This window comes from Stomoxys calcitrans, chromosome 4, assembly GCF_963082655.1.
Source record: "Stomoxys calcitrans chromosome 4, idStoCalc2.1, whole genome shotgun sequence".
NCBI classification, from domain to species: domain Eukaryota; kingdom Metazoa; phylum Arthropoda; class Insecta; order Diptera; family Muscidae; genus Stomoxys; species Stomoxys calcitrans.
In genome coordinates, this window is record NC_081555.1 from 87277144 (window position 1) to 87286664 (window position 9521).

The window sequence follows — 9521 nt, forward strand, 5'->3', positions numbered from 1 at the left end:
GCATTATATCTAAATCTGATTCGATTTTCTTGGAATTTATCACATATTTTTCTCATTTACCAACATCTGTGGGATATTTCGGTCCAATCGGTTGTTAAATGTGGGACAACAGCATTTACAGAGAAAATTTTTAAAACTATATACATATATAGTGTTTAAAACTCCCCAAACATATTCTCTTATGCATCGAAAACGTTTTCAGTAAATGTCAGCCCAACCAGTTGTTAAATATTGATGTTGTATCACTTAACATGAATATACCAAAAACTATATTCAAATCGGAAACGACTCTCTTGAAATTCACCGTATATCCTCTTCCAGGTTTCGGCAACATCTAAGATAAATTTCATCCCAATCGGTTGTTTTTTGTAGGTGTTATTGCATTAAAAATAAATATCTCAAAACATATCCGATATATATCGAATCTGAACAGATTTTTTTTATATTCACCAAAAAACTTCCCTTCAACTTCCTTCCTTTTTGTGCTGAATTTCAATTAAATCGAAACGTAAATCACATATATCAGATGTATATATAAATCTGAACCGATTTGCTCCAAACTAAAATTTTTTATTTTTCTTCACCTATAAGTCATATTTGCCAAATTTCATGAAATCGGCCTGTCCGTTGATTTAAATGACACTTTTGAGGTAAAATTCCCCACTGTGCGCCGTTCGGACTCGGCTATAAGAAGGAGACTCCTTATCATTGAACTTCAAATTTGAATCGGACGGCACTCAGTGAGAAGTTTGCCCCAGTTCCTTAGTGGAATGTTCATGGACAAATTTGCATTACTTTCTTCTCCATTATTTTATGCTTAAAGCTATGGGATATTTTACTAGAACGGATTGAGATTTTCAATGACATTTCGTTGCACATGAAACACCATTTGTTGCATTAATATGTGTGCCGATTATTCTAAATGAGCGAAATTTGAGAGTTGTTTAATCGTTTCTGAATGCTTTTGGCTGCTGTGCTTACACATGTGTTTGTTTGCCATTGTTTGATTACACTTTATTTGTTATTATTTTTTAGTCAAACCAAACCTAGCACCGCAAAGCCGAATACACAAAAATGACTACAACCATGAGAAACAACAAAAATACAATGCCTTGGGTGGGGGAGGGTGAATACTATATGGTGGGTTTGTTGAAAATTATCAGTGTCGAGTGGGGAGACAATTGCTGGTGCCCACCGCAATATGAGCAACACAATTTTAATGCTATGAGTATACTCCGTAAGCCGCTACAAGAGAGTGTGTGAGTGTGAGTGTGAGAGCAGTGTAGTGTAGTGACATGGGGGGGTTTTGGGTCATGTATTGTTCGATTTGTTTGCATTTGGCCCATTAGTTGTTGTTGTCATCAACGTATTGTAGTAGATGTGAGTAGTAGAAGCAGCATTTATCGCAGAAAAGGGAAAATCGCACGTATAAACGAGCAAACGAATAAAAACAACAACAGCGGTTAAAGCAACGACGACAACGACCAACGAAGAAGAACCTACAATACAACAAGGTCACTGGAAAAATCGTTAAAGCAGAGACGAAGAAAATTCCTAAAGTATACACACAACAAGGGTAGAAAAATTCAAGTCGAGTATTTTCAGCTTAAATTTGGTATTTCTTTCAGTTGAGTGCGTGTGCTTCCTTTTTTAAGGTATAATCAGAAAAGATGTGAATAATTTTTAAAATGTATGACAAATACCGTTAAGAAAATATAGGCGATTGTGTATTTAATGAACCCACTTACCTACATATTTAGCCCAAATCCAGAAAGCCAGGCCTCCATTCGTGTTTGTTAAAGTTTTCAGTGGCAAAGGACCTTGTTCTTGTTCCTTTTTCCTAATTTTTCACTTTTTTTTACTTCTTCTCACAAAAAGTTTTCCTTTATTTTCTTAAATTTTACTTTAAATTCACACAAAACTTTTCAATTTTCTTCAACTTTTTCTAATTTTTCAAGTGATATGACAGCAATTTCATTTTTTTTTCTTCCCAGCTTAGCTAATCACCAACAATGTTTGTTACATTTGTATAAAAAAAAAATCTGTTTTCAGTTGGTATGTATCCACCGTTTGGGGCTTTTCTTTGCTGGTTTTCCGTTTGAACGTCCTATCACCTCAAAGTCTAACTAATAACTGTTAAAGTTGTAACTTTTGTCATACTGAGCATAGTTCCGTTCAATTCCATAGCTTGCAAGCTGCATGCAAAGCTTTCTTCCACAAAGCTTATACTGCAAATTCCTGGATTTCAAAGAAAATACAACACTTGTTGGATTTGTTAGCATAGCAGAGCGCATGTTTTGTTTTGATTAGTATCCTCTTCCAGCCGGTTTGTTTACAAACACTAAATCCTTGGGGTGAGGCAAACATGTGCTTTTGGCGCCCTGGCGCATGCTTTGGAAAGAAAAAAAACTTTGTTTACATGGAGTACGAGGCAGAAGTTCACAATGGAAAATGTTTACCAACCACTTTTCTTGCTAGATTTCCAGATTACCTTTTCTTCTTTGTCACATGCCTTTATAACGAACCACCTGTTCGCGTGTATTTACAACGGGCCTCCAAGCTTTCTGTATCATTTGTATGTTTTTGACAAAGGCTTGTTGCGTGATTTCATGTCCCAGAAGGCAATTCTGGGTAAACGAAATAAATGTAATTAATTAATTTTTATTATGGGCCATGTATTTTATTTTATTTGACTACATCAATGCCAACAACAGCATTACAGGTGGACCAAACTTCTATTAAATTTTCTTAAATCTCTGTAAGATGAAGACGGCAAGACTTTCGTTTTACAGAGAAAATGATGAAAGTCATGTGATAAACTCATTTATAATCACAGTAGGTTGATTCTATTTGTATAGAACACAAAAAACAAACAAGCATTTTTTGAATTCTAAGAATTTTTGCCTAAGGTTTTTAAATGGCAGTACGGTTAACCTATTGACCAAATCTTTGAAATATTTTGATTTAAAACCAAATGGTGATTTTATTAATCACCGGATTGTACCATCCTTAGAAAAGCCGTAAATCTCCTTCTTACCCTTCAAGACTGTTCGTGACCTTACCGTCCTGGTTGTTATTCCCTAATGGCCAGTTTACTGTCCGTTTAGGTATTCACACTCGACGTCCTCGCGTTAACACCACACCACGTCACGCATTCAGTAATCGCGCGGAATCTGACTGCATCGTCGTACTATGGTTAGGCAGTCGAAAATAGATCTCAGTCCTTGAGTCCTTCCTGAAATTTTGCAGAAATACTTAATATTGATGTAGATCGTTGAGGTATGCAAATGGCTCATATCGGTTCAGATGTCGAGAAGCAAAAGAAAATCCTTCCTGCCACATTTCGAGAGAATCGATTAACAAATGACCATTTGATTGCAATATTACTGCAAATCGGACGAGAATGTATATGTGAGAGCTATGTTTAAATCTGAACCAATTTTGAGCAAACTTTATAGACATTGTGGAAGTCGTCGAGGGAAGCTTTGTACAAAATTTTGGGAATATTGGTCAATAAATGCGCATGCAATGGCTCTAGGAGTGAAAATCGAAAATTTCAAGAGACTCGAGTAAAAAATTACCATTTTATTGCATTATTACTACAAATCGGACGAACATATATATGGGGGCTATATCCAAATCTGATCCGATTTCTATGAAATTCACCTGTAATGACGGGAGTCATAAGAAAATCCTTCCAAATTTCTAGAAAATCGGTTAACAAATGACCAGTTTACAGTAGTATTACTGCAAATCGAATGAACAAATATATGGGAGCTATATCCTAATCTGAACCGTTTGTATACCTTTCACCGAAGAATGGAGGTATATTCATTTTGTCATTCCGTTTGCAACACATCGAAATACCCATTTCTGACCCTATACAGTATATATATTCTTGATCAGCGTAAAAACCTAAGCCGATCTAGCCCAGATTTGGATATAGCTGCCATTAAGACCGATCTTTCGATTTATGGTTTTGGACGCCTAAAGGGCGCATTTATTGGCCGATGTCGTCGAAATTCGGGACAGTGAGTTAGGTTAAGCTCTTCAACTTCTTTTTGCAATATGGCCCAGATCGGTCCAGATTTGAATATAGCTGCCATATAGACCGATCTCTCGATTTAAAGCCTTGACCCCATAAAAGTCGCATTGATTTCACTGAAATTTGACACAGTGACTTATGTTAGGCTTTTCGAAATCCGTGTCGTATATGGCTCAAATCGGTTTATTTTTAAGTATAGCTACATAAAAGGTCAATATTTTGTTATACACAATTGAACAATGACTTATACTTGTAAGTATTTGGTCCAAATCGAAACATATTTCGATATAGGTACTATGGGGCATAAGGTATACATTTTTCACCGGATTTTGACGAAAGGTGGTTTACATATATACCCGAATTGGTGGGTATCCAAAGTTCGGCCCTGCCGAACTTAACGCCTTTTTACTTGTTTTCAATCTCAATAGGCTTCGTCTCTAGGCCGAAAAACATGCCCATTTGTACAAAAATAAACATAGACAGACGGACAGACAGACAGACAGACAGACGGACATAGCTAAATCGAACCAGAAAGTGATTCTGAATCGATCGTTATACTTATCAATGGGTAAATCTCTCTTTCTTTTGGGTGTTACAAACTAATTCACTAAGTTATAATACCCTGCACCACAGTTGTGGTGTAGGGTATACAAATTATTCCAAGAACGGTCCGAATCGGTCTATAACCTGCTATAGCTCCCATAAACCAACCTCCCGGTTTGATTTCTTGAGCCCTTACAAGTCGAAATTTTTGTCCGATTTAGTTTGAATTGAGGATGTAGTGTTTTGTTACGTCTTCCAACAACTCTGCCAATTACGGTCCAAATCAGTCTATAACCCAAAATAGCTCCCTTATAAAGCGGTCTCTCGATCATCCTTATTCGGTTCGTAGAATCTTTAATCTTTGCTGGTTTGACAGAAGTTTGGTATGTAGAATAAAATTATGCCCTTGAACTAACATTATTTTGTATACATTTTTTGCAGAATCCATGGTAGTAGGTTCACAAGATTCGATCCGGCCGAACTTAGCACGCTTTTACCTGATTTTTTCTTCATGTGCGGGAATAAAGAGAGTCATAGGATGCCAAATCATGGATGTATCAATTCGACGTATTGACCGATAAAAAAGGCGCTAGTTTGCTACGATTTGCAAGAGCTCACATTGTCATGGTGAAAAACGATTCGTGTTTTCTCGTTCATTGTTCGAATTTCTCCCAAGAATGCAGGCACGCAAATTGTGGGTTAGAACTCAGAATTGACCTCCTACGTTGCTCAAGTACAACTGTCGCCACATAACCAGTTTTGTCTAAAAAACAGGCGACAATTTGCTTCGAAGTGCTCTTCTGCGACCAACTTTCGTTGGATTTGGTTCGTCTTCGAAGACGGTCTTTACAATCGATTATTGTTTTGTTTCGGGCTCATATGCATCGATGCATGATTCATCATATATGACGATCGATTTTGAAGCTGAGCGCATTTTTTTCAACATTTATTTGCCTTATCGACACGAGCCTTTTTTTGAGCAGTTGACAAATTGTGCGACTAGTTGTTCATTCGTGACAATCTACGTCGAGAGTTGAGAAAAATGAGCGCACGAAAATATTTAAAATTTATTTATTTTTTCGCAAAATTAATTTTTTCAAGTCCTGTAACCAACATAAATGACGGTCATACATAAAAAGGGGTTGAGTACGATTATACTTGAAAATGTCAACACCGGCAACACTGGTTTCTGGAGAAAGAAATGCTCTCACGGCGATGGGTCCTTTGGACCGGAACATACTTGCTCACGCATAGGAGCTGGATGAAGATCGCTCCACATGCAAATGTGGCTACAACAACGAATTTATAAAGATTTCAAAAAAACTGCGAACTGCTTTAACATAAATATAAGGGGAGAAAGTAGCACAAGGCACGCCACAGAGGGGTATTTTATCTCCACTCCTATGGGTGACCACCATAAATGACCTATTACGGATGCTGACTGAGGAGGGATTTGAACCCTTCTGCTATGCAGACGATGTTATGATGCTTGTTAGAGGTAAGGATGCGAACCAGCTATGCAGAAGGGCCGAAAGGGTCTAGCATATAGCATATGACTGGGCTAGATCCAGGAATATCAATGTGAACCCAGAGAAGACTGAAATATGCCAGCTCACGAGGAAGACGAAGGTGGGCCAATTTTACACCCCACGTTTCCTCAATAAAACGATTTCCATATCTGACGAGATCAAATACTTTCGGTACCTTGTTTGTTAATAGAGCTAGAGCTTTGAATTTCGGAATTAAGGTACTCTATATTGGGATGCCAAAAGAGTTTTTGGCCTTTTGGATATTTAGGAACAAAAAAGTACCAAAAATGGTACGAAATAGTTGAACTTGAACGCTTAGAACTAGAACTTCGAAGTTTTTCTCAAATGTTGCGAAATAAAAGGGGATAGATAGAAAAAGTATGCAAAATAGTAATGGAAACGGAAGAAACGTACGTTTAATACCGTATTTGGTACCATTTCATACTTTCTTTAAAGATTGAACTAGAGCTCTGAAATTTAACATGTAGATTCTACTAAGAAATATTGGCTAACTAAGTTGGCTGTGATCTTGGACAGGAGACTGATTTGGAAGTGTTACATTCAGAAGGCTCACAGTTTTTGGGCGCTATGTAGACGGACCGTAGGCTCGAAATGGGACCTGAATCCGGGGATAGTCCACTGGATCTACAGGAGCGTGATTAAACCAATACTTAATTAGGCCTCAGTAGTTTGATGGACTGCAATGGAGAAAAAGTGTTGTCTTGAACGATGAGGAGCACACCCATTAGGACACTGGAGACTATTCAGGATATCCGATCCATTGACATACAAGTTAAGTGTGAGGCAGCAATTGCGACTATGATACTTAAGGCGATGGGAGAATGGATAGGGGATGGGAGCAGTTTAGACCATCGCGGTATAATCGAGGAGACGATAGGAAACCTGGAAGGGCGGGAAAAGGTTTCCGATCGGATACCTGAGACGACACTTTAGGTCGAGTGCGAGGCACTGCTGCCAGCGGCACAGTATTGGATTGACGGAACCCTAGTATTGCCATCTGGAAGATCATGTAACATGGACGAATCAAAGCTAGAGGACACAGTGGGCCTGAGAATCCACATTAAGAACCCAAGGTCTGAGATCTGTTTTAGACTGCCTGACTAAAATAGGGTCCTGCAGGCGAAGATCCCGGCGATCATGGAATGCGTGAGATGGTGTCGTGTTAACGCGAAAACATCGAGTATGAACAGCTTTACGGACAGTAAACAGGCCATAAGAACAATTACAACCAAGATGGTAAGATCACGAACAGTATTGGAATGTAAGAGGGTATAAACGTCTTCTCTGAGCATGGCACTTTTCGCATTGTTTGGGTGCTGGGCCATAACGGAATAACTGGGAATGAGAAAGCAGACGATTTGGCAGTGAAGACCAGAGAACTGCTGTTAATAAACTTGGTTAACCCGATGCCTTTCGGGTTGACCCAATCCGAGTTAAGGGCGTGGACAACGATTGCACATGCAACCCTGTGGAACAGCGAAACGGTCGGTAGGTCGGCGTAAACCCTATGAAGGGATCGTGAGAAGACGAGGCTTTTACTGAAAGAAAGTAAGAATGAGGTCAGTACAGCTCTCGGTATTTTAACGGGTGCGTTGTTGTGGTGTTAACGCGAAGACGTCGAGTATGAACAGCTTTACGGACCGTAAGCAGATTATAAGGACAATAACAAACAATCTTGGATTGTAAACAAATTAATGCCTTCTCTGAGGATGGCACGATCCGCATCGTTTGGGTACCGGGCCATAGCGAAGTAACTGGGAATGAGAAAGCAGACGATTTGGCAGTAAAGGCCAGAGAACAGCCGTCAATAAACTTGGTTAACCCGGTGGCTTTCGGGTTGACGCAATCCGAGTTAAGGGAGTAGGCGACGATTGCACATGCAACCCTGTGGAACAGCGAAACGGTCGGTAGGACGGCGTAAATTCTATGAGGGGATCCAGATCATGAGAAGACGGGGCTATTACTGAAAGAAAGTCAGAAGGAGGAGTACAGCTCTCGGTATCATAACAGGACACATAGGATTACGAGCTTAGTTATGTAAATTCGGTGGGGCAAGGATGGTAAACCCGGCACGGGATTACCATGAGCATCACACAGGCTGGAACTTTGAATTCTAATAAGTGTGGTGTTTTTCATTATCACGAGAATCTTAGCTGCGAGCTACCGTGCGCGTCCATAGGCTGCGGATAGTGAAATGCTCTATATGGAGTAGCTGCAACTGCATTCGCAAACAATCAGCGGTTTGGAGTAGAGAGTCTCAGTATCTTATATACCCTACACCATAGAGGCCCAAGAACTCAAGATCCCAGATCGATTTATTTGGCAGCTATATTAGGGTATGGACCGATTTGGACCATACTTCGCATAAATGTTGAAAGTGATACCAAAACACTGCGTACAAAATTACAGCTAAATCGGATAGGAATTGCGCCTTCTAAAAGCTCAAGAAATCAAGACCCAATATCGGTTTATATGGCAGCTATATCACGTTATGGACCGATTTGAACCATACTTCGTACAGATGTTGGAAGTGATATCAAAACACTATGTGCAAAATTTCAGTCAAATTGGATGAGAATTGCGCCCTCGAGAGGCTCAAGAAGTCAAGACCCAAGATCGCTTTATATGGCATCTATATCAGGTTATAGACCGATTTGAACCATACTTCGCACAGTTGTTGGAAGTGGTATCAAAACACTATGTGCAAAATTTCAGTTAAATCGGATAAGAATTCCGCCTTCTAAATGCTCAAGAGGTCAAGACTCAAGATCGGTTTATATGGCAGCTATAACGGATTGTGGGCCGATTTGAACCATACTTAGCACAGTAGTTAGAAGTGATATCACAACACTATGTGCAAAATTTCAGTCAAATCGAATGAGAATTGCGCCCTCTAGAGGCTCAAGAATTCAAGACCTAATATCGGTTTATATGGCAGCTATATCAAAACATGGGCCGATTTGGCCCATTTACAATCCCAACAGACCTACACCAATAGGAAGTATTTGTGAAAAATTTCAAGCGGCTAGCTCTACTCCTTCAAAAGTTAGCGTGCTTTCGACAGACAGAGGGACGGACGGACAGACGGATAGACGGACAGACATGGCTAGTTCGACTTAAAATGTCACGACGATCAAGAATATATATACTTTATGGGGTCTTAGATGCATATTTCGAGGTGTTACAAACAGAATGACGAAACTAGTATACCCCCATCCTATGGTGGAGGGTATAAAAAGGTTTTTTCGACAGATATCCTTTATAGGAATGGCAAATAAACCTTTCTCAGGGCTTCATTTAGTTTTGCGAATACGATCCAATAATTATACATGCTATCAATCAAACGGAAAGCACTCTATTTTTTCGATCTATTAAAAAGGAGC

At 39.3% G+C, this 9521-nt stretch overlaps 1 protein-coding gene across 13 annotated transcripts in view; it reads right to left on the bottom strand.

Moving 5' to 3' along the window:
• Positions 1-2121, bottom strand: part of LOC106090068 (MAP kinase-activating death domain protein) — a 211703-nt gene extending 209582 nt beyond the window's left edge. For 12 of the 13 annotated variants that reach the window (XM_013256136.2, XM_059366532.1, XM_059366537.1 and 9 more), the window contains exon 1: positions 1749-2121. The gene's annotated coding sequence lies outside the window, so the exon portion shown is untranslated. The remainder of the gene's footprint in view (positions 1-1748) is intronic. The other variant, XM_059366530.1, reaches the window with a different exon arrangement.
• Between the last annotated feature and the right edge of the window lie 7400 nt (positions 2122-9521).